The following is a 26,149-nucleotide window of genomic DNA, read 5'->3' as shown; positions in this document are numbered from 1 at the left end:
AACAGAACATTTGACAAAACAAAATGCACAGAGCACTGCAGGTCACTAAACAGAGTACTGTTACCTACTACCATAACATACAGAATGAAATTCTGAAAGATGAATAGTAAATATCAACCTAAAACTAGTTATAGTTAGATTTAGAAGAAAAGTATAAATCAGCCAACATTTTACATAAAAAATGCACACTGAGATATTCTCCATGTCTGCACAGAAGTGCCGTTTGTGCTTAGTAAACTTGTATTTAAAGAAAAAACACACTGTAGGCACTATATAGGTTCATAGGTAGGCACTGGGCTATCTGCCCGAAGGCATATATTAGCCCAGCCACGTTGTGTGGTATTCACCGCCCCTTTAGTAGTTCCCTAGACCCTTGTACTAGCAGCTAGTACCCTTGTCCCCTAACTAGTAGTGCTGTTGGTGTGATCCCCGGTGTGAACTTTCTGTTACCCATCCACTCATCAAGGTTCCTCTTGAAGAGTGATAGTGAGGGGCTCTGTCTTATGTAGATCGGGACCCTGTTCCATAGTAAGGGAAGTCTCTGCAAAGGGAATCTATCCCTCCAGCATGTTCTATTCATTGTTGTGTTGAGGTTTATATCTCTAGAGCATGTAGCTCAAGTAGATTTGGTTTTGCTAAGATGGAGCATGTTCAACAATTCTGGGTTGGACATGGCTCTGTACGTTAGACAGAGATCGCATCTGAGAAAGTGGTATGCAACAGAGAACAGTCTTAGCTTTTTCAATCGTGCTGCATAGGGCAACTGTTTGAGGCCAGTAATCCTCTTGGTTAGGTACCTTTGTGGTCTCTCCAGCTGCTGGAGATGTCTAGCCAGGTACATTCCAATTGGTATATTGTACTCAATAATGGGTCTGATGAGGGCAGAGTAGAGGGGCACCATTACATCCTTAGATCTTGATGCAAACCCTTTCATGATCAGATGGGTCACATAGAAGGATTTTCTAACCACTTTGGCAACATGGTTATCAAAGGAAAGCTGACTATCTACTTGGGTCCCTAGATCCCTTATTTCTTCTTCAGATTTCAGGGGATTACCTCCTATGTTGTAGTTTGCGGTTACTCTGTTTTTTCCAAAGGGGATTACTATGCATTTTTTGCATTTAGCTTGAGACCATGGCTTTGACACCATGCATCAGTCTCATTTAGGCCCTTCTGGAGGATCTCCATGTCGGCCAGAGACTCTATTATAGCACCCAGTTTGCAGTCGTCTGCAAACTTAGTCAGCCACAGCCCTTCCGTGCTTGCCTGTACTTCTGAGAAGTATATGCCAAACAGGAGGGGCCCTAGGACAGAGCCCTGAGGCACACCACTCATTACTGGTCTGGATTTGGACATAGATCCCGCTACTCTTACTTTATGGGATCTGTCTGAGAGCCAGTTTGCGATCCATCTTTTGATGTAAGGGTTTATGCCCAGGCTGGTGAGCTTATCAATAATACCTGAATGGGCAATGGTGTCAAATGCTTTAGCAAGGTCAAGGTAAGCCGTGTGTACCTCCTTTCCCTTATCTATAGCCTAATATATATAATGCACATTCTATAAACAACTAAGTCAAGGTGTCTGGACAGTCAGGTAATGAATATTATACATTTGTTACATGTAAGCGTTTGCTTGGAATAGTGGAATTTGAATATAATCTACAGCTGGCTTTCTTTTCTGAAGAAGTTAACATAATGAATGGCAAATCCTATCTGAAAAGTCTTATGACAACGTACAGATGAAGGTGAACGTATTACATTCTGTTTTAATAGCATTGTATAACTAACTTTGTCATAAAAAGGAACAAAAAAAGGAAAAAAAAACATTTTAGTTTATGAAGGAGAAAGTGTATAATTTGCTGTTGTTACTGTTTAATGACTGAATATGGTATAGTTCCTACTCACTAACTGAGTTTTGCCAGTCAAATTTCTATATGCCATATGCAGCATCATAATAAAGTAAAGCTACATAAAGGAATACATTTAGTAAAGGTCAGTTCTGGCTAAACCTTCGAAAAACAGCCTATCTCAAAGGTATCTGCTCTTGTAATTGCCAGCTGTATAGATTTAAAGTAAAAAGGAAATGTAAATATCAGCATTTCCTCAATTGTTTTAGTATTACTATCACTTCCACTCCATGTTGAGAACAATTAAGTAACCAGCTGGGAAAGAATGAATGCTGTGTAGCAGATTTAATCTGAAAATTGCACTATATTACCAATCTTAGTGAACCCATGCAAATAAAACTGTGTCTGGTGATTAATTGTGTGATTTGATAATATCTTTAAGTGATATGATCTCTAATACTTTTTGACTTTGGTGTGAAAAAGGAAGTCGTGATCTCTATGTTGAAAACTCAGTTCCTTCATGTAAGATGAAGAACACAGTCTCTGACAGGAAAGGGACAAGAAGGACACAGTAGTTGAAATTCAGAGAAGTATGACAATAACATATAATGAACAGGATAACTGGAATTTTGAATGAGACACTAGAAATTTACCAGCAGAATGTCAGCAAGTAGATAACTATTCTACTAACCAGCATGTAGGGACTACAAATGCAAAAATATAAAGCCTGTCTCAAAAGTTCCGTTGTAGAAGGAACAGCACTAGAAACTACTGCGCAAGCCTTGCATATGCCTTGTTCCATGGGATATATGTATAAAGTCCTGATTGCATTGCAGGTGACCCATGATCATTTAGTGTCCTGAGTTCCTGGAGGAGCTGGAATGGTGGGATAGGAGTGAGCGGCCACTGCTGTATCCATCATCTGGGGGGAGGGATGCATCTATGACCTTCACTTTGGATGACACCTAATGAGCGCACTAGGTGTTCATCTAATGGACACATAAGCGGGCCAAGCCTGAGCTGACATCATGCTTTTGCATTATGCAACCAAAGGAAAAGTGATGGATGGAGTCACTCTTCCCCTTATGAGGCTGCAAATGAGGGCTCAGATGAATTTCCAAAGGGAGAAGAGGTGCATGCAAGTGGAGGGAGTAGACATCCTCAGAGGACCAGTTTCAACCTGGCCCATTCCTATCACTGGGAATCAAAGGGCTCAATGGGACTGCTTGGTGGGAATGTCTGGCTGTATGGCTTTCAACCAGTGATGAAATACCCGATACCTGTTTCACTTGAACAAATCAGCAAATTTAGTGAAGGTAGGGGATCTATTTGCAATGTCATTAGGTGGAGTAAACAACAACAAAAATGTTACAGTGCATGCCCTGGATAGGGTGTGTTACATGATGAATAGTGGATGTTCATAACTCACAATAATGTTATTTTACACAGACATGGGGAATAGATGACAGCATGCAGTCAGTCAGTTAGAAAGGTCCAAATTCTTAAAGCATATGAGAGATCAAAAAAAATTCAGAGTAGGAAACACCTCCAAAATCATTCTAGGGAAACTTTGATGGAAAAGACATTGATGAGTTACAGTTATGCTTGGGATAAGAAAATATAAATATGCAGTGAGTATTGGTGAAAGCAGAAATAACTAGAATCCTGGAAAAATCTACAGAAGCAATGCAGGATTAATCAGTATGAGCACCTAAGGTTAAAGTGTGAAATTTATCTGACTTTACATCCTACTAGCAACAAATTTCTGGAAAAATATGATGTCAGTGTTTCTTAGTTTGGCATCTCATGTTATGTACACTTATAAAATGAATAACATATCTAAGGATTAATAGTGTCCTTCCATATGAGGGCATTTATGTGATTAATATTGAACATAAAATAGGTTCTTATGATGGTGACATTTTTCTCACTCTCACAAGTCACAGATGACTTAGAGTGACCCAGTGAACAGGCACAGCTATGCTAGAAGTTTTGAAGGCTGGTGGGGGCGGGGGGGGGGGTGGAGAGAAGTAAGTTTCCAAGTCTTTCATCCATGTCACCTATGTTCACACTCATACTTACAGACAATTTAGAGTCCCCAGTCAATCTAATGCATGTCATTAGAGTGTGAGATAAAACCAGAGCACTGGGAGAAAACCCACGCAAACACAAGGAGGACATGCAAACTCAGCACAGAAAGTGCAAAGAACCTCCTGTTCTGAGGCAATAATTCTAAGTGTTAAACCACTGTGCTACCCACATTGATATTGTTATATAGCTCATAAAGAAAACAACCACAGGAAAAAAAACTGAAAGAAGCCAGCCAGGTCCAATAAGAAGTCCTTTAGAGGTATAATCAACAACAAAATGTATTCCAACAAGCCAAATGATTAAGCGCTTTCATCTTGGTCCATACCAATACTTCTTCAGAATAAAAATACACAGCAAACCCCAACATAAATACAAACACTCAACTGAATAATTAGAACCCGATTAATACATATCTTTATAAAACTTTAAAAAAAGACAGGCTTAAATAAAAAACAGACTTGAAAAAATGCCAGATGTCTATCTAATCAATGCTCTGAATTTTAAAATAGGTGCTAGAGACAAGTGTCATTTAATCCAGGTTCAAAAAAAGCATTTAATAAAAATTGCCACTTTAACTCACATAGTTCAGTATTTAATTCCCACCAACCTCCTCCTGGTGATTTTTGAACTGTTTCTAAAATACCAAATTTAAACCTTTTAAAACCAATACATTTCAAAGAATGTCTGTACAAAGCATTTTTATCATTTTTTTCAGAAATAGCATAACCGTGTTCATATATATGTTTTCTCAATTGTCTTTCAGTCTTGCTAACATAAAAATATTTACAGGTATTGCACTAACTAAATATACCAAACCTTTTAGGCAAAACTATACATTTTTCATCCAAAATAAATTTACAAAAGGCACAACAATCATACTTCATCGTACCTTTTTCAAGTGGGTTATACACAATAATATTATGTTCAAACAAATATTTAAGATTTTTTCCCCATTCACAAGCCTGGGGTATGAAATTTAAAACCCTTTTGGAGGAAGGCACTGCAAATGTGAGGTATAAAACAAACCCTCTAGTAAAAGAATTTAACAGAAGTATTGCTGTTCCTTTTGGGGAGGGCTCCAAAGAAGTGAAGGAAATAATGAAAAAATATTGGGTTATTTTTAGGACCAACACAGATTTCACATGAATTTTAGGGGAAGAACCTAGGTTTATTTATAGAATGGGGAAAATCTTAAATATTTGTATGAACATAATATTGTGCATAACCCAGTTGAAAATGGTACAATGAAGTGTGGTTGTTGTGCCTTTTGTAAATTTATTTTGGATGAAAAATGTATAGTTTTACCTGAAAGGACAAGACCAGCATTTCTAAAACCTGGGAATTGTGTCACAAAAGGTTTGATATATTTAGCTATGTGTGATACCTGTAAATATGTTTATGTTGGCAAGACCAAAAGACAATTAAGAAAATGTATAAATGAACACGGTTATGCTATGTCTCAAAAAAATGCTAAAAATGCTTTGTACAAACATTCTTTGAAATGTATTGGTTTTAAAAGGTTTAAATTTGGTATTTTAGAAACAGTTCAAAAATCACCAGGAGGAGGTTGGTGGGAATTAAATACTGAACTATGTGAGTTAAAGTGGCAATTTTTATTAAACGCTTTTTTTGAACCTGGATTAAATGACACTTTTTCTCTATTATCTATTTTAAAATTCAGGGCGTTGATTAGATAGACATCTGGCATTTTTTCAAGTCTGTTTTTAATTTAAGCCTGTCTTTTTAAAGTTTTGTAAAGATATGCATTAATTAATTGGGTTCTAATTATTCAATTGAGCGTTTGTATTTAAGTTGGGGCTTTCTGTGTATTTATATTCTGAAGAAGTCTTGGTATGGACCAAGATGAAAGCACTTAATCATTTGGCTTGCTGGAATAAATTTTATTGATGATTGTACTTCTAAAGGACTTCTTATTGGAATTGGTGGGCTTCTTTCACAGTTTTTTCCTGTGGTTGTTTTTTTATGATTTTACTTTTATCAGGAAAAGATTTTTGTCCTTTGGTTTGCCATTGCTGTAAAGCTGTAAATATGAAAGCATAAAATCCACTATTTTTCAGACTCAAATTTTAGACAAAGGCTCCTTTATGACTCCCCCTTCCTCTTGGTATCCTTATTCTTTGTTGCCACCTTGCATTATTAAGATATGTATACTTAAGTCAGTGTACCACCCCCTTCCTTGTATTTAGATCTAGATATCTAATCCAGTACAACACTTGGGGGCAGTACCATCATCTGAGTTTCTTATACTCTGCTTATAAGTGTTCCTGGTTTGCATCACCACATTTCACACCACTTTTCACAGGCTTCACAACAAGTTTCCACATTATTGTGAAATTAATCCTTAAGTATAGTGTAATGCACTACCAGCTCCATTACAGTAGATGGATAAAGCCTTGACTACAACCCACAGATGAGTGAATTTGATTAGAGGTTTATATACCTTTTGGAGGACCTTTCATGCGGGAAAAAAGGAATAGAAAGAATTAACCTGTTTTCATCTCTGTGCATTGAAGGGGATGTTGTGCTCATGTATACTCTTCATGATAGGTAAAGACTAGGCATCACATGATGGTGCTCTATACTAAGGAGCATGTGTGCTGGAACCATAGGGCCAGGGGAAGGGGCAGACCCCCCCACACACTTTTACAGCTGGAAGACCTGTCTGGAAAAATTATTTAAGTGGAGTTTTCACACTAAAATGGATTCGTTCATGGAAGTTAAACTAACTAAACTAGCTGTTCTTGTTCTCTTACTGCTCTGTGTTACTGGAGTTATGCTGTCATTGTTCTGTTGATGCTGCCAGAGCCAGAGTCATATCAGTATGGAAAGTTTTGTTCTTTTATTTGCAGGAGTTATGCTATTCCTGTGTGTGTGTGTGTGTGTGTATGTGTGTGTGTGTGTGTGTGTGTGTGTGTGTGTGTGTGTGTGTGTGTGTGTGTGTGTGTGTGTGTGTGTGTGTGTGTGTGTGTGTGTGTGTGTGTGTGTGTGTGTGTGTGTGTGGGTGTGTGTGTGTGTAAAATGCCCCAGTTAGGTATACCTAGTGGTTAGTGTTACTCAGGCTCAAACAAGAGCCTGATTTCTCTACCCATACCACCACTTATGATCTATGGAGTTGACTCCATAGCTCTCAACTGTCCAGATTTTCACAAATATTTGGCTCATACTTTTGGTCTGTTCCTCTTAAAATTTCTGGTTTTCTGGCAAATCATTGAGAACTGAATTCACAAAAAAATGATAGCCCTGTAGATTTCAGTCTTCCTATCTTTCAGGAAACACATAGTAACACATAACACTTTATTTTAGCAACTTTCCAAGATTATACAAGCAATATTTAAAAAGTGCCCCTGGTTTTGGGCCTTCTCCCCCAAATACATTTTGGCTTTTTCCAGATTTCCTGTCCTGCAAAGTTGAGAGATTTAGTTGAGTGTCAAATGGATTTTACAAGGAGCTGAGAGCATCAGGGGAAGAGGAGTTTAGTGTTACTTATGCTAAGTCATTTGCATTGTTAGTAGCACAACAGGTAGTATACTTGCTTTTGATGCAGAATGCTGTGGGTTCTACTCCCACAGTATACAGATGGATCACTGATACTGTACTCGTTTGTACTTTAAAGGGAGTGGATGCTACAGTCCTATGAATGTCCTCCTTTGGAGGAGTTACCTAGTAACTATGTTTCTGTTATCAATTTGCCATCCATTCCCCATTGCAAAATTACTAGCTTATTTTTTTTTAATGCCACATAGGCAATTTATTCTTCAAGGGCAACAGGCACTTTATTTGTAGCTGAAACAATGAAATATAAAATTGTTTGCTAGCAGTAGCCTTTTCATTAGTTACAGATCCCTTTAATGTGGAATTATTTAGATGACTTAATTCTGCAGAGATTTTGCATATTTACTGATATTGGTGGATTGCAATGACAGAAGTTCGAGTGGCCTTTTATGGTTGAACTTTTCTGAAATGGATAGTTTTGTCATTATTTATTCATACATTTTCTTTCATTGCTTACTAGAAGACTGTTCCAAACTACAAATTTAAAACACATTCTAACAAGTGGTGCTGTATTATACAAGGAATATAATTTAATGCAATCAGATTAATACAATCAGGAAGGTGAATCAAATAATGCATACATGTATTCTTGCTCACAGGATGCAGGAGATCAAAATAGGGGAAGAGACCAGTCACCAATGGAGTCCCCCAGGGTTTGGTGCTGAGACTTTTTCTGTTTGGCATATACATCTCAAAAGTAAAAGCAAATACCAAAGGGCTTTGTCCGATTAAGTTTGAGATTACTGCAAGCTAGGAGCAGTTATTGAATCCCCAAATGAATTAACCATCATGCAGGAAAGTTTGTCCCAAACAATAACTGGTGCCAGAATCATGAATTGAAACCAAACTCCAAGAAATACATTATCATATCCTTTGGGAAGTCATCTACTCCAGGGAACTGCCTAATTGACAAGGGTCCCTGAGAAGTGACCCAGTTGTTTTGCATTTGGGAACTTGTGTGTACAGTGACATAACTTTTGACCAATATGCCCAGAGTCATAAGAAAGTCTTTCTATATTGCACAGCTTAAAAACAAATTGATTGTGACTAGATCTAGAGATGTTATTGTCCCACCGTTACAAAGCCTTCATTAGATCAATCATTTTGTATAATACCCACTTTGGCATGCATCTGTCCAGACCCATGCAACAATTGGAATACCCACAGAGATACCTTGCTAAAAGGATACAACTCCTAAACAATAAGTATTGCATAGACCACCTCAAAGATTTATCACTATACTTAGTATCCTACAGGGTGCTTAGAGGTGACATGTCTGGCATTGACGTAATACAGATGGACCTACTGAACATCAACAAGTCAAATGGCATCAGAAATACTCAGCCCAGGTATCTAAACTGAATGTTGTGGAGAGATGGATATATATCACAGAGGCTACCATTGTTCCAGAACAGACTATCCATTCAAGTAAAACAAAGCTCATCCCTGTCCATATTCAAATGCAACTTGGATTTAAGGATGGGTAATAGAAAATGTACTCCAGGATTTCCCCTCATGCCACTAATGGATAGAGACAGTTTCTAAATGCTGCATCCCTTACATGGGTCCCCTCAAATTATCTGTGGTATGATCACATTTATTTTCACTAGGGCTAGTATACAATTAATAGCCATGGGATAGGTAAGACAAATCAGGAAATGTTAATTCAAGCACCAAAAGGGAAATTGGCTAAGCTTAAAATGTCCTCCAAGTGAACCTATGTTGTGGTAGTAAATAGTTTTAAAAAATTGCCCTTTTTAGATCACTAAGTGCCCCTCTCACCCTCCACCCCCCTCAGTCTTCAACAGCTTCTGGCACCTCTGCTAAGGAGGCTGCATCACATTTAGAAATGTTGTTGTAAAATACAAGGACAATTGTGCACCAACCACTTGAATTCTATGGTCCTTCACGGAATGAAGACAGGGACTAAGCTCTTAAGCCATTTTCTGAAAGTAACAGTGGTGGCTCCTAGGATCACACCCGTTCCACAGCACCAGTTGTCAGCAGTTAGGAGATGGCAGGTAAATCCATCCTGGGGGGTGGGAATCCAGGTAATCAGAAGGAACCATGGCACTGGGAGGGTAATGTCTTAGGGGAGTCATACAACAACAGATATCCACAGGGAATTTACCCTGTCCTTAATCACTTGCAATCACTCTCTTTCTGAGCCTTCCGCAAAGGGTACAGACACTCACTTGTATTCATTTTACACAGCTGTAACCCTCTTGCCAAACTATCTAAATATTTCTACCACATAAAACAGGCCCTATTAACATTTTAAGTAAGACTATGCATACATGAGTAAATAGCTTTCTGTAATTTTTTTGTATTCCTCATCTGGCAGAATACCTCCTTAATCCTGCTCAGTAGGGTTTCTATAATCAGTAGGAATAAATAGGATGATAGTGGGGACCATTGTTAAGTAATTCTTCCTAGCTGAATCTTCCTGGACTGTATCACATTAAACATTGCCATCAGTTTTTGATTCTACCACAGCTACCTTTCTACAAAATTAGTTTCTCTTAACACTACACATATACATACATAAACATAAACAAATGTGTGTCTGATTAATGAATATTATTTTGAAGAAGTCTGAGGACAAAAGCGTTTAATAAAAGGTTTTATACACTAATTTTGGTGTCTGTTTCACCACATGATTTCAAGTCCTTTTGTGGTTTTTATTTTGGTTTGGTACTGGTCAGATATGGTGTGTTTAGTCACATTAAACATTGCCATCAGTTTTTGATTCTACCCTATCTACCTTTCTACAAAATTAGTTTCTCTTAACAGTCCAAACATGAAGTCCTGATTCACCAATTTAAACACCTTGCAATACACTGCCCCTACCCTTTATGTTCCATCCTGTCTGTTCAAGTCCACAATCACTTCTACCAATGATTAATTACTACCTGAGGACTGCACTTTGATAAACATCTCTTTTCCCTAATTTACCATTTTCTCTATCTATCCATATATCTATTTAGCAAACTTCATACCAAACGTTTGCATCCACACTTTCCAGAGAAACCAGTCCAGAAATTCCTGGTTTTCCTTCAACTGAGATATATAGTGCTCACCTTATTGATCAATCTGGTCAAACCTTATTCCTACCACAACACACCCATATGTTACCCTTTAAGTCCCAACATCTGTCCCTTCACCATTTTGTAAAAGTCTAGGGAAAAAAAAAACATCAGCAGCACAGTTTTCCTACTTCGCAAGTAGTTAATACATCCTCAATGAACAACCCCCTCCCCACCTCAATTACTGTAGGTGTTCCTATTACAAAACTACCCCTTGCACCATCCCTGTTACTTATAGACCTCATCCCTATATAAGTCATCATGGAAGTTCAAAAAGACCTTTCCAACCTCCTATTCTTGTACACCTTCACCCACAGTCATTATCACCTACGTACTATGTTCATGCTTCTCTTTCTTCAGGCACATTACCAGGAAAAATAGCTCCTCCAACCCCTACAAAAATAAGAACTTCTTCTTCCTACTTAACTCTGTCTCCACTTTACCCATTACCTCTTTGATATATAAGCCTTAATCCTCTCTAATCTTACTGTTTTCTATTCCATTTCAGAGTCCATTAACCTCATCAGTACTCATTATTTATCCTACAAAGTTATTTATCCAAATCTTTGATTCATTTCCCCTGCTTCGGTTACACACTTTTCTGTATTAATTTGCACATCCAGACTGTTTTTCAACCCATAACACTTCTCTTTAATGGCCTCTGCCATCTTATTCCCACTTATAAATTCCCTCGTTACAACATGAAAAACAGACATTCTTTCCTTACTCATTCTCTCTTTTGATGTTTTTGGTGGCTTTACATTTCTTTCAAACTTACCTGTGCACGGTCACAGATATATGTGTTCTTAATGTCAAGTATAATGTCAAGATGGCTCGTCTGCTCACACTAGTCTATAGAGAAAATGTAAGATCTTATGCACAAGTATATGATCCTTCCAATGTTCCTCAAGCCAATCTATTCCAGCCCTTTTCTCGGTGCTTCTTGGCACCAGCCAGAGTCACTTCACTACCCCATGTCCCAAGTGTGTGTCTCCATTCAGCTGCTTTCACTCTTAAAGTGAAACAAGCACATATACCTTCTGAAGCAACAACAGTAGTCAGACATCATATCACACTACCTAAAGAACTTGCACAGCTGAATTTCACCTGCAGTTGGCAAGAAGTACACAAGCAACAAATAAAGTTGAATCTATGTAAGGCAATATGCAAATAACTTAATTTGTTAAGTTAAGTCTAGTTTGCATTGTTTTGTAGTGTTGAAGCTGCTGGAAGGATATCCCCACCCCCCACACATTCACCCACACTCATAGGCCTTTTTATTGCTGAAGATGAAGCTACATTAACACTTCAGCATATTTCACTCTTATCAGTGTAACATATCCCTGGAAAGACATCGAAAAGCCCATAAATATAAAATTAGATGCTGTGACTCGAGACAAGTATTTAGAGTTCAGACAACTTGTCTTTTGTATCCATGAACATCCTACCTCACTGATTGTTTATGGTGGTAAACCATCTGGAGGGTTCTTCTCGCTCCATTCCTTCCACTCACTCTTCTCCCCTGCCAAACTTATCTGCTGTGCCTTACATCCATCCCCTTGAACTAACATGCCCATTGCTATACTTTTTTGCATCTTACTCTACTGTACCATCACAATACAATCACCACCTCAAACTATTTTAAATTAACTCCAGGCTTACCACCTTCTCTTCTACTGTAAACACAAACTAGCATCGCACCATAATTTTACTACTGGCCAATCACATCAACCCCACCCATCCTTATCACAAACTGTAAGGTAAAACACATAACCACATTATCAAAGCCCACTCTGAAGTCAAAATATTCCAACTTTACCTTCAGCTGCACACATATCATATGATAACAATCTCTATTTACACCTGATACTACATTCAAACACACAAATCCCACTTTTACTATGTTTAAACCCACTATCACAGTTGACATGCTCCTCCTAACTTGCCTAGCCTCGTTACTCTTAATCCTCACCTTCACTACAGCTATATCTGTGCATACCCCCACACACCAATACACATCAGCAACCTCCTCTAACCCTCTCCCCAATAAACAGCACAGCTTCTCATGTATCTCCTCCCAGCTTTTCCCCTAAATCCTCCCATTCTATTCAAGCCACAAACTGGTCTCTTCACCTCCTATGAAACCACATTTGACACCAGTACTCTCACCTAGGAATAAAAACACTTTTCATGGTACGCATTTCTCACTACCTATCTACTCAAATGTGGAGACATACATCCTAACCCTGGCCCACCCTCTAATCCTAACCACAAAAGTAACCCCAAAGACTTTAACATACTTACTCTTAACCTTAGAAGTATGTGTAATAGAATAGCCCTACTGCATGCCTGGATTGATCAAAATAAACCTGACATACTAGCCCTTACTGAAACATGGCTACATCCCAATGTAAAAGACTCAGAAATAATACCACCAAACTTTGCAATAATAAGAAGAGATAGATCTAAAAAAAAGGGGGAGGGATAGCACTTCTAAATCCCTCTACACTCAACATCACACCCTATACCAGTAAACTACCCATCTTTTCCAGTGCTGAGGTAATAATCTCCTTTTTGAACCTTAATATATCAAAAATAATTTGCATAATAGCAATATATATCCCACCAGGTAACAATATACCAGTGTTGGAAAATATTTTATCCTGGATATCCCAAACAATAAACCTTGAAACAATAATCTTAGGAGACGTAAATATAGATTGGCAAACCATAGCTTCCGACTCCCCCACAAATAGTATAAATCTGCATGTTTTTTCTCAGCTTATCAATGTTCCAACAAGATACAGCAAAGATCTTGTTTGCCAGTCCACCTTAAACTGGATCCTAGTATCCCACCCTACTAATTACCCCTCTTCTGGTACACTGCCTAGCTCCCTGGGCGATCATCTACCAGCTTACTGACTTAGAACAAACTCCCAACAACTAAAAGCACACACTATAAGATCAAGTAGGAACTCAATTAATTTTTGTCAGCATTAATTCAACAATCTCCTACAGGAAATAGACTGGATGCCCCTTAAACACCTACCCCTTAATGATGCTGTACTATACTTTAATAACACCTTCCTTCACATACTTAATACACCAGCTCCCATTCACATGAAATAGACTGGACACCCCTTACAACTCCCCCTTAATGCTGCTGTACTATTCTTTAATAACACCTTCCTTCACATACTTAATATACTAGCTCCCATTCTTATGAAAAGAATCAAAAAGAACTCTGCACCGTGGCTCTCTAAGGAATGTAAACACCTGATGAAGCAAAGGGACCTAGCCTGGTCAACCTGGAAACAAAACAAAAATGAACAAAATCATGTTAATTTCAAAACACGACGTAACAAAGTGACAAAAAAACTAATCAACAGAGATGGGAAGTCATATTATTCCCAGCTTCAGCTCCAGCATAAAATCAACCCCAGTAAATTTTGGCACTCCATATCTTCTCTACTTAATCATGGAAGAAATGGAGAGCACACTCTATCACCTAATACCCCTCCATCACAAATATCCAAAAACTTTAACAAGCACTTCATAAAATTAATTTCAGACCTACTAACTAACACCCATAATGCTCGACCCCCACCCTTCAACCTATTCAGACACCGACCCCAGTCCATCAACTACTTATAACCCTTTCATTACTAACCCCCATACCCAACAAAATGTCATACAAACCCCATTCTCATTTTGGCCCATACCCACTAACACCATTAAGAAACTGCTACAAAAACTAAAACCCTGCTGTACTTCAGCTGACAATCTCCCACCTCAAACTGGCTCCTAATTCAGTTGCCTACTCAGTCAGTATCCTTATAAATAGGTGTTTATCTGAATCAGAAGTAGTTACCTAATGGAAACAATCTCACATCACTCCCATCCATAAAGGAAGCAATTCTTTTGATCCATCCAGTTTATGTCCTATTATCCATATTGTCACCCATATCCAAAATTCTTGAGAGGGGTATCCATCAGCAGGTAATGCAATATCTATTGCAAAACAATCTTTTAACCAAAATGCAACATGGATTCTGACCTAGCCACAGCACAGCTACAGCCCTATTATCTTTTACAGACACAGTGAACAAGGCCAGAGATGCAGGATGCTATACAGCCTCAGTATTCCTTGCTGTCTCCAAGGCCTTTGACACAGTGTCTCACCCATTACTTTCGAACACATTGTTTAAGTTAGACTTCTCAGATAAAACAGTAAAATGGTTTCAGAGCTACCTCAAGGATCATAAACAAGCAGTGAAATGGTCCAACCAACTCTCATCCTTTCTCCACAACCCTACTGGAGTCCCCCAAGGCTCCAACCTAGGACTCCTACTCTTCAACATTTTCACAAATAAGCTTCACACTGTCTCTCATCCTGGGACCCTCATTCAATATGTTGATGATACCACCATAATCTGCACTGCTCAATCACTACCAGAACTACTCTCAAAAACTCAATAGTCCGTTACAGCAGTTGAATCCTGGCTAAGAAATGTACAACTCTTTCTTAATCTAAACAAGACAAAGCTATACGCTTTCATCCCCAAAACACCTCCCTTGTCACTGATCATTTCAACATCCTTGCATCTGACAACACTGCCATAGAAATAGCGCAGGAAACCAAATTTCTAGGTGTTATCATTGACAATAAACTTTCATTTGACCCCCATATACATCAAAATATAAAGAAAACTCATCAAAAACTGGGACTCTTATATATAAACAAACATTTTTTTATTGCAGCAACCAAAGTTACCCTTGCAAAAACATTTTTACTTGCTCTCTTCTGTATGGTGCCCCTATTTTAACTAACGTACAAAATTCTACCTTAAGCAAGCTGGAACAGTGCTACAACAAAGTTGAAAAGTTTGCCACAAATTCTAAATATCACACACACCATTGTAAACCACTCCTAGAATTTAATGAGCTTGAACTACCCAACCAACTTGCCTTTATTCAGCTATCCACCTTGCACAACCTTATTTTCATGCCTACTGCCTGCCCTGCACTGGCCAATCTAGTCACACCTTACACACCAAATCGATCCCTATGATCAGAAGACAAAAATCTCTTGGCTATCTCAAAACCCACAAGAAAACCTGATCACTCCCTGTATTCATACTCTGTCTCTAAACATTAGAATTCACTACCTCTAGCTACCAGGTTTATTCCTGGCCTAACCCATTTCAAAGCCTCTTTGAAAAATTATCTCAAAAATATATGGCTGTGCTCCTGCATAAAGCCTACCTAATGCTCAGGTCTTCCTATTCTGTCACAATTCAATTCCTCACAAACTGCAAGATCCTAAAGCTCTTCTAACTCCTTCTCTGCTTTTATACCCTATCCTTAAGATGCTCTTCAGGCTTTATTACTTTTATTCTTCTTAACTCTCTCTCACTATATGTCTGCATCACTAACTTTCTGGCTGCGATTTCTACAGCATTTATGATGAGAGTGACTATTATCGTCTGTAATGTTTTAACTGTATAGAACTGTTTAGATGTGTAGTAATATATTACAACATCTTGTAGCAGTTTGTTCTTTCAACTTATTTTTGTATAGTATTTCTAATGTAATCTTTATTGTATTGGATTATACTATATTTGTATTGTACTGTATGTGGAGCTTTTCTCCCCAGGCCTCTGCTGAAAACAGGTTCTGTAGAACCAGTCAGACTATCCCAGTAAACAAATGTCAAATAAGTAAATAAATAACTAAATAAATAAATAATAATTGTTTTTGCTTATCATTTGTGCGTACAAGTGTGTATGTGACTGACCATACTTCCCCACTTAAAAACCGCTGTAGTAATGAAAATAGCTCACATTTTCTTATATTATCTGTGAGGTGCAATAATTATTGGTCTTCTGCTGCATGGTGGGCTGTGCCCCTCCTCGTACAATGTTTAAATCTGAGTTTTTCATTTTTGTTGACTGCCATTTTAGCCATTTCTGTTTAGCAAAATTGCTACTTGAAAACACTGACATGCCAAAACACCAACAATCAGAACACCGAGATCGGAAGATTGACAACTGAGATGACTGACAATTTAAAAGCACAAAACTTCACATGCCCGACAAACCACAATCCCGACAATCAAATAAAAACAAATACATTTTCCAAAAAAACACACACACAACACAAGCACACCAAAAACCTTACAAACCTACACTAAACCTTACATACACAGCTATCTATGCACTAACCTTAACCCAAACCCTAACCCTAAGGTCCGCACTATCGCACAGTCACCTAACCCGCACTCTAGCCCTAACTCACTTAACCTGCCCCTAACCCTAAAGTCTGTCACTATCGCACACTTACCTGACCCGCACCCTAACCCTAACTCACTTAACCCGCCCCTAACCCTAAAGTCTGTCACTATTGCACACTTACTTTAACATGTTGGTGTTCTCAGCATTGGGCTTTTAAACTGTCAGTCATCTCAGTGGTTGATCTTCCGGTCTCGGTGTTCTTGTCGTCGCTGTTTTGGTGTGTCAGTGTTTTCAAGTAGACCTATATATATATATATATATATATATATATATATATATATATATATATATATATATATCTAGATCACCTTTAACACACTGAACATTCAGTACACTGACAACAAAGATCCCACGACCAATTCAGCGACATTCCCACTCGCCGACAGTGCAATAAACCGAACTACCATACACCGACGTTAGATTCACTGTGTAATTGTCCATATCAGAATGAGGAAATGATAGTACCATCATTAACTAAAAGGAAGTAGTGATCACGCATGACATAGCCCAACAATGTGTTCAAATCACACTAAGACGTCCAAAATAAATTTGTGACTGTATATCGTTCAGTCTCACTCGGATTCACACTGTGGTGATGGGCAACTGTTTTTACTAATTCTTCTCCATCTGTACTCTTACGGGTTACCACTCTACCCTTACAAGGTGTGCTTGGCTTTTCTTTACATCCCCAATAATTCTTGTTACGTCTGGTATGCTCTAGATGGTATAGGTATCCTTCAATTTGTAACATTTCCTTCCCCCTTTGGGACTTTACAACAGGGTAAATATTCCCAACTAGCCCTGGTCCTAGTAATGCTATCTCCGCCATTGTCAAGTCATGGTTTTTGGATGGTGGCTATAGTACATCTACACTTTTAAACGTATCTCTCTTCATTGTTGGCCAATCAGCTGTCAGTAATGTGTGGTGTCGACGTATTACATTGTCGGTTAAGTAGTCATGAAATCTTTGTTGTCAGTGTACTGAACATTCGGTGTGTTAAAGATGATCCATGTATATATATATATATTATATATATATATATATATATATATATATATATATATAGAGTGACCTCACATTTTCTTATATTATCTGTGAGGTGCAATAATTATTGGTCTTCTGCTGCATGGTGGGCTGTGCCCCTCCTCGTACAATGTTTAAATCTGAGTTTTTCATTTTTGTTGACTGCCATTTTACCCATTTCTGTTTAGCAAAATTGCAATTGCCAAAATCTGCCTCAGTGAATTATACAAGCCGTTTCAATCCTGCTGTTAGAAATATTTTCATCAGTACTTTGTCTTTATGATGTCAGGTTTTCCTTTTTTATCAATATGCTCACAATCCTGCATCTTCTTTCAGAATTAATCGCAAAACTTAAAAGCAAAACTGGATTTTGGATTGGGCAAAGCACTATTGATATGAAGTGAGATACGTTGTAGTATTACGATGATGATAACATCTTTAAAACCAGGTTGGATATAAATGCCATGACTATAGAAATTCAGGATCAGATGAAAACCCTTACCTGGAGCTCTTGTCTGAATATTTTGCTACAGCCATCATATCCAAATGGTGCTACCTTGTTGCAAGTGGTATTGACCTGTTCATCCCAATAGTAAGGTGGTTGTTGACCTTCGATGTCATTTGATCTCTGCCTCCCCTACAAACAGATTATGACCCCTGAAACCAATAGAGCTTTCACCAAAAATGTCAGAAACTTCGCTTCTATGATCTCCTTCCTTTACATTTCCCCTGCAGAGAGTCTGAGAACTGTCTCCTCCTGATCCCTGACTCTCCACCCCACCAAATGTCATTCATCTTTAGCCCTTACTGTCTTTGCTGTTAGACTAGCAAGATCAAGCTTCCACCCTAACAGCCTTGTGTGTGATATTAAAATCTGTGTGAACCCCCCACCTCACTATTCTAGCATGCAAAGCATATTCCGCAATCTACCCCTCTTCATCCTCTCTTTCAATTCTGCTTAAATTTTTGAGTTGCACTTTGTGACGTATGGTAATAATACTTTGTAATTTTCTACTCCGTTCCATCTGTTTGCATTTTTAAGTTTGTTCTGGGACATTAATCTTGCAATTTTATTAACAGTTGTGGGAAGATTGCGTTTCTGTGTTATTTCACACTTCTATTTCCATAAGCAGAACTACTTGATAAAGCTATCCATTTGTATTTTAAACCCTGCTGGCCCATAGATTTGTAGTTTAATTCACAGTTGTGGCAGAGCTGTGTACTCTTGTGAGATTTTGAGCCTTAGTAATTTATTCTTGCATTTTTTCCATAAACAGTGTTACTGATAAACTTCTACATAGTCTCGTGCCTTCAACTGTAGCAGAAAGTCAATAGTGAGATCATTATCTCTGCTCCAGTTTGTGCTTTGGTGCTTTTATATTCTGCTTATCTTTTACCTGCTTAAAGTTGCATTCTCTGCCTTCCCAATTCCTCACTAACACATTAAGCTAAAGTTTCTGAAAGAGCTCCAGTATTGCCCTTATTTGATTGTGTGCCTCTCTAGTTAGCCTGGTTGGTTTTCTGAAACTGTCCCACCCTTATTGCTGCTGTTGTTTTATAATAAGGCTGTGTGTCTGGCCTCCACCCCTTATGATAATCTGATTTCCAAAGTCAGCCCCCTTAATTGATATAGACTATTGTATAAGCTATTTTTGTACACTTCCCACCCTTGTTTTCCTTAGATCCATAATACCAAGTGCCCACCCAGCAAGCCAGCATTTCTTTGAGTAAACGTCCTTTAGTACATATTGTCTACTGCTCATCTTCCAGGAGCTCAGCAAAGCTTTGAGTGCCAGACTGCATTCAGGAAGTAATTTATCTGCATCCAATGCCATTAAGTACCTTTGATTGCTAAATTGCACTTAAGTATTTTGAGGGATTGATATTGTTTCCTGCTTTTATGTGTGCATTTTGCTGATTTCTAATGCCCTTCCTCTCATCATTACTGCTGTAAGACTGTTTTGAAATTGCTTTCAGCAAGGGATTTCCAGGTTGTTGTTTGTGTGGTTTGTGGTAGCATTGCATTTGTGAGTCTGTGTGGTTTTACATTAGGAGGACTGGGCTTATTTATTTTGTGGCAGGAGGTGTTTGCATGGTCTGTCTGAGTTAGGAAATCCACAAAAGGATTAATAGTGTAGTTGTTTTAATAGCCAGATGGCTCTTTAGTTAGCATTCTGTTTTTTTTTCTGTGCCACTCTAATTTTTTTGAGTTTATGTGGATTAGCAAAACCCTGTACAATAGCAAACATATAGAAAGAATAGTTCATAAAACTGTACTGTGTAAAACAGCAATATAGTAAAATACCTTGTGTGCCAACAAGCTTAGAGCAGCTTAGTTGGGAGTCTGGTGGCAATACCTACAGATTTATTTTAATTCAGTATTATATAAACATTAAGTTAGTAGAATTTTGTACTGTTTAGCATACTCTGCTTGGATAAAGCACCCTTAATAGCCTTCTAACCTCAATGCACCACCCCCTTGTAGTTCACAAATCAAATGACTGGACAGTATGGCTATGCACCAGATAAAAACTGGAGATAAGGATGTCCAAGAGTATTTAATGGTAGAAAAGCACAAGCACAAACATCAAAGCACAATAAACTCTGTTAATCCAGGTTTCATCCTAATAAAATGGACTTCTTCAGAACAATGAACAAACCCCGATGGGCCATATAAAAAACGTTTCCAATTACAATAGTTCAAGGAATAAACCTGTACCTAATTACATGCACAAATTTTAAAGAAACAACACACTAAAATGAATTAAAATAAAACATCACTTAATAAAGAAGCCACATGAACATATCATAAATAACATTATCAAGACATTCATGAATTGATGCATTTAAAAACAAATATATAATTATAACAGTGAATAAAACCACTAGAACCTGAACTCATGCCCAGAAGTTAAAGACGCCAGTTATGGACTATACAGGGAAAACTCTAGATATCCAGAATATGTCTTAGCTTAAGAATATGTGCTAAACTGATACTTTCATTGATTGGCAAATTCACGGTTAGATGCCCTGAATTTTCCAGGTATCAATGAAAGTATCAGTTTAGCACCTATTCTTAAGCTAAGACATATTCTGGGCTAACTCAGTATACCTTTCTTGGGTTATTTCAGTCCATAACTGGCTTCCTTTTTTAAATTGAATATATGCTGAGTGTTTTAGTGGTTTTTATTCACTGTTATAATTATATATTTGTTTTTAAATGCATCAATTCATGAATGTCTTGATAATGTTATTTATGATATGTTCATGTGGCTTCTTTATTAAGTGACGTTTTATTTTATATCATTTTAGTGTGTTGTTTCTTTAAAATTTGTGCATGTAATTAGGTACAGGTTTATTCCTTGAACCATTGTAATTGGAAGCGTTTTTTATATGGCCAGTCAGGGTTTGTTCATTGTTCTGAAGAAGTCTGTTTTATTAGGACGAAACCTGGGTTAACAGAGTTTATTGTGCTTTGGTGTTTGTGCTTGTGCTTATTTACCATTAAATACTCTTAGACATCCTTATCTCCAGTTTTTATCTGATTTGTGGAACAGATTATTGTTGTTCAGTATGGCTATGCAATTTTCTAACTTCTCTGTAGCCATCTTGGTTGATATAGACATCTTGAGACAATGTAGCAATTGTCTCATGTTTACTGATGGCCACTTAATCCTTAAAGAAACAGATACCATATGCAAGAGGTGTACTTACGCAATGAAACTGGAGGCTAAACTCTTGCATGCAAGTGCACATCAGGTTGTTGAAACCACACACACAACACTCACCTCACATAGACAACACACACAGAGTACACTGAGGCACTTAAAAGCAATCCTCCTAAACAACAAATATCACCTAGATTATCCATTATCAAAGCTGTGCCTCAGCAAGCCCAAAGATACTCAGAAAAAAAAACACACCTAACTCCACACATACTGTCACTATCAGTGACGCTTCAAATACTAACCCCATAAGGCAAGCAAACACACTTCCTAGGACTCTTGTCATAGGGTGCTCCATTGCAAGATATACTGATGCCCCTTTAACCAATGTGAACAAGGAGAAGATCACTGTTAGGTGCTTATCTGGAGCCTGAAACCACCATATCATACATGCACTCAGGTCATTATGTCACAGGTACAAGTATGATTCCATAATAGTCCATGTAGGTGTAAATGACTCGAGATGTGCCTCCAGCTATGTCCAAAACCTCAAGGGCATCAAACAACAATGTGCTAAACTGGTGGTAAATGGTGCCACATTCACTGAGCCTATATTATAGCAAACTTGTTAGCAGACAAATTCATTTCCAACGTTATCCCCTCTTACCCCCAAACATCTCCTCATAAATATCCTCAAACATAACCCCTCCAGCTGTAACTAGGGAGCATGTACTGGTGCACTTGTTAAAGCCACAAACATAGAATTGGTTCTGATAACATCCCAAGATGTTTCCTGAATAATCTAAAATATTATTTATCAGAACCCCTGGGGTCATTATTTAAATATAGTCTTAAAACAGGCTTTTTGCCATGTGAATGTAGTACTGCAATGGTCATCCCCCTTCATAAGGGAAGACCTTCCACAGATACAGGAAACTACAGACCCATTAGTCTTACTAGTCTTATTTACAAAGCCATGGATGGAATTATCATGGAAATTATCAAAAAGGACAGATACTGGATTCATCCCAGTTTGACTTTGTCAGAGGAAGGTCATGCTTACTGAATCTGGTGGCCTTCTTTGAAAAGATCACTAAGGCAATGGATGAGGTGAAAATGGTGCATACTGCCTACCTAGATCTGGATAAAGCATGTGATACAATACCACAGTTGGGAATTGTTGACAAACTTATGGAACTAGGTATAAACACCTTTATAACACACTGGATAGCTATCTGACTGAAAGGACTCAGCATGTGAAAATTAGTGAGGACACCTCCACACAGAGGCCGGTCATCAGTGGAGTCAACCCAGGGATCTGTGTATGACTCACTCTTCATTGGCATCTACTTTTCAAATTCACAGATGATTGCAAACTGGGAACAGTCATTGAATCCCTCCAAGAAGAGAATACCCTTCAGGAAGGTCTAATAAAGACAAACACTTGGTGCCAAAGCCATAGCCTGCAGACATCTGTAAACTTGGTCAGCCATAGCTCACTGGTTTTGGCCTGCACCTCAGGGAAGTATATACCGAATAACAGAGGTCCCAAGACCGATCCCTATGGTATGCTGTTCATTACTGGTGTACTGCTTGAGGTGGCTTCCCCTATTTTGATTACGTGGGTTCTATCAGTGAGCCAGTTTGCTTCCCACATGATAGCATATGGATTGCTGCCTGGTTGAGAGAGTTTATCTATTGTGCCCAAGTAGGGAATAGTGTTGAATGCTTTGGCCAGGTCAAGGTAGGCAGTGTTCACCATCTTCCCCTCATCCATGACTTTGGTTACTGTCTCAAAGAAGTCAACCAGATTTAACAGACATGACCTCCCCTTGACAAAACCAAACTGTGTGAGGTTGAGTGCTTGGAGACTTTCAATGTCCCTGCTAATGAGGTCCATGATAATCCATTCCATGGCCTTGCAGATCAGGCTGTTAGGCTGATGGGTGTATAATTTCCTGGATCGGTGGATGCTCCACCTTTGTGTAAAGGAATGACTTGTCCTCCACTCATCTGGGACAAAGCCGGTACTCAAGCTTTGGTTGAATAGGGTGCCTAATGCTGCTGCAAGTTCATGCCTGAGTTCATATAGAATGCAGTCTGGGATGTTATCAGGTCCCATGGAGGCTGTTTTAATTGCCTTTTAGATGGTAGTGATGACCTGTTCCCTAGAGATAAGAGGAGGGCAGCAGGTACTGGGGATGTCCTGATTTACTGATGGGGGGACAGAGGGGTGAAGTTTTCACTGAATCTATTAGCCAGTAAGTTGGCTATATCTACAGAATTTGTGTATGTGGTGTCCTTGACCACCATTTCTGAACAGATCTGGGTGCTTCCTTTGAGATTGAAGACGTATGTGAAGAAGACCTTATGATTGTCTCTAGTAGATGTGGCCAATTTGGACTCGAAGTTGGCTTTAGAGGATTTCACTAGTGCTCTTATTTGCTTGTTATAGGTAAGGAGAGATTGCTTCCAACTGGGCACCTGCTCCTTCTTAGTCCTGGCCAGCAATTTTTTTCCTTTTGTTATATAGTTTATTTATTGCAGATGTCCAACAGACAGGTTTACTCTTCCTTCTGGAGGATGATTTTGTCCTGCCAATTATTCCTGATTCTATGCATCTATATAAGTGCTCATATAGTACATTAGGGTAGATTTGTACATTGGTGCAAGTTCCAACAGGGGAAAGGGCTGTGAAGCTGTTTACACCATCCCTCAGTAGGTTGTAATGAGCTTTGGAGAAGTGTTTTTGTTTGACCCTCGCTGGGGGGGGGGGTGTCAGGTGAGATGCTGACTTTGAATGTGACTGCTTTATGGTTGGATATTACCAGGGAGGATGATACTGTAGGGGTGCTGCAGTGGTTACTCATGTTGGTTAATACCAAGTCCAAGATATTATCACCTCTTGTAGGGGTATCGTCTAGCTGTTCCAAGGCATTTACATTCATAAAATCAAGGAATCTCTGGGAGTTTGCATTCTGGCATGATTAGTTTTTCCACTCTATGGTTGGATAGTTAAAGTCACCCAGGATCAGGGAAAGGGTTGAATCTTGATAGATTTGAAGAGGTCCAGATAGGTGGAGTGGGCATCTTGCATCAAATTTGGGGGCCTTAGCTAACTATGATCTGAATAGGGGTCTTGTCAAAGGTTAACTGCACCTGGAGTGTCTTCTATGTGTCATACTGTTTGACCAGCCTGGAGGTATGTGTATATTTTTAATAAATATTAAAACTCCATCTCCTTTGGCTTTGCTGCCCACATTTGGGGTCTGAATGCATGATAGGATGAGTAACCAGGTAAGGCTGGGGTGCTCTCTGCCACTTTGAAACAGGTTTCTGTGACTGCACAAATTTCAGCATCTTCCAGGGTTAAGAATGCTTGCAATGAGTGCAGTTTCATGTTTAGGCTCCTAGCGTTTAGCAGCATGACCTTTAGTTTGCGCTTTATTGAAATTTTTATGTTGGTTTTATAGACCTCAGGACTTTTCCTAAAAAATACACTGTGGGGGAGGCAACGGCCTTTGCCAGAAGCCTGAAGCCCAAGTGAGGCAGATGCAGGCCATCTTTAGCAAAACATTGTGGTCTGTCGATCATATCTTCCCATGGTTGTCAGGTACTGGATCCCCCTGGAATGACACCAGAAACTAAGCCAATTGTTAAAGTCAATCATTTTCTGTTTGCATTGAGGCATCATTCTGGGTTGAGTAGAATGCTGCTTAAGTCTAGGGAATACCTGTCTGGGACACATATTTAGTGAGATCAATTATGTCTCTCTTCATATAGTCCAGGGAGGTATGTCTCAAGTCATTCACCCCAAAATTAGCCTATTATAGCCTTCAGTAAAACAGTACAAATATGCCCAGCTACCAAAAATCCAGAATCCTTTCCTCTTTACACTCTTCCAGATTTGGGTTATATGGAGATTCACTCGGTGTTCTTTACTACTAGCAACAAAGTGCTGTAAGAAGGCCTGGGTGTAAGAAATGCCTAACATTTAAGAAATCTCAACAGTTTACTGGCTGCCATTAACTTTCTGTCAAATTGTTTATTTTAAGATATGCTGCCTACCTTAAAGGAAAAAAAGAGCAATTTGACAGAAAACCTAAAAGCTGTATATAATTTATAGTGATAACTTTGTGACAGCTTCTTAACTATCAAACTGTTCGTTTTTTTTCATAAGGTAACAAGGGTTAGTGTTTGACTGATATTTCAAGGTGTCATTAAGTGACCATGATTTGATTCCTTTCTTTACAGAAGGTGGTGGTCCAGGGGAGGTCCAAACTGTTATGCATCCTAGGGCATTGCATTCTATTGCTACAGCTCAGTAAATACGACTGCACCTATAATCCCTTCCTTCCATCCTTTCTTGGACATACTCCCTCACAAATTCTTTTATTTTATTTGCTTACATTCTGCCACATAATTAACTCGTACATTCTATTAGTGCATTAAAACATCATTGTACACATTAGCAATCTATAATGTAGGACAATTTTCAGCCAACTTTAACAGAGTTCTAGTATTCCCAAGCCTCCGTAATCCCTCTCCTCCTCTCCTTTTCTTCTTCCCTT

The sequence above is a fragment of the Protopterus annectens genome, chromosome 8.part0, assembly GCF_019279795.1.
Source record: "Protopterus annectens isolate FY-2018-M chromosome 8.part0, PAN1.0, whole genome shotgun sequence".
Classification (NCBI taxonomy): Eukaryota; Metazoa; Chordata; order Ceratodontiformes; family Protopteridae; genus Protopterus; species Protopterus annectens.
Note: the sequence above shows the minus strand (reverse complement) of the source record.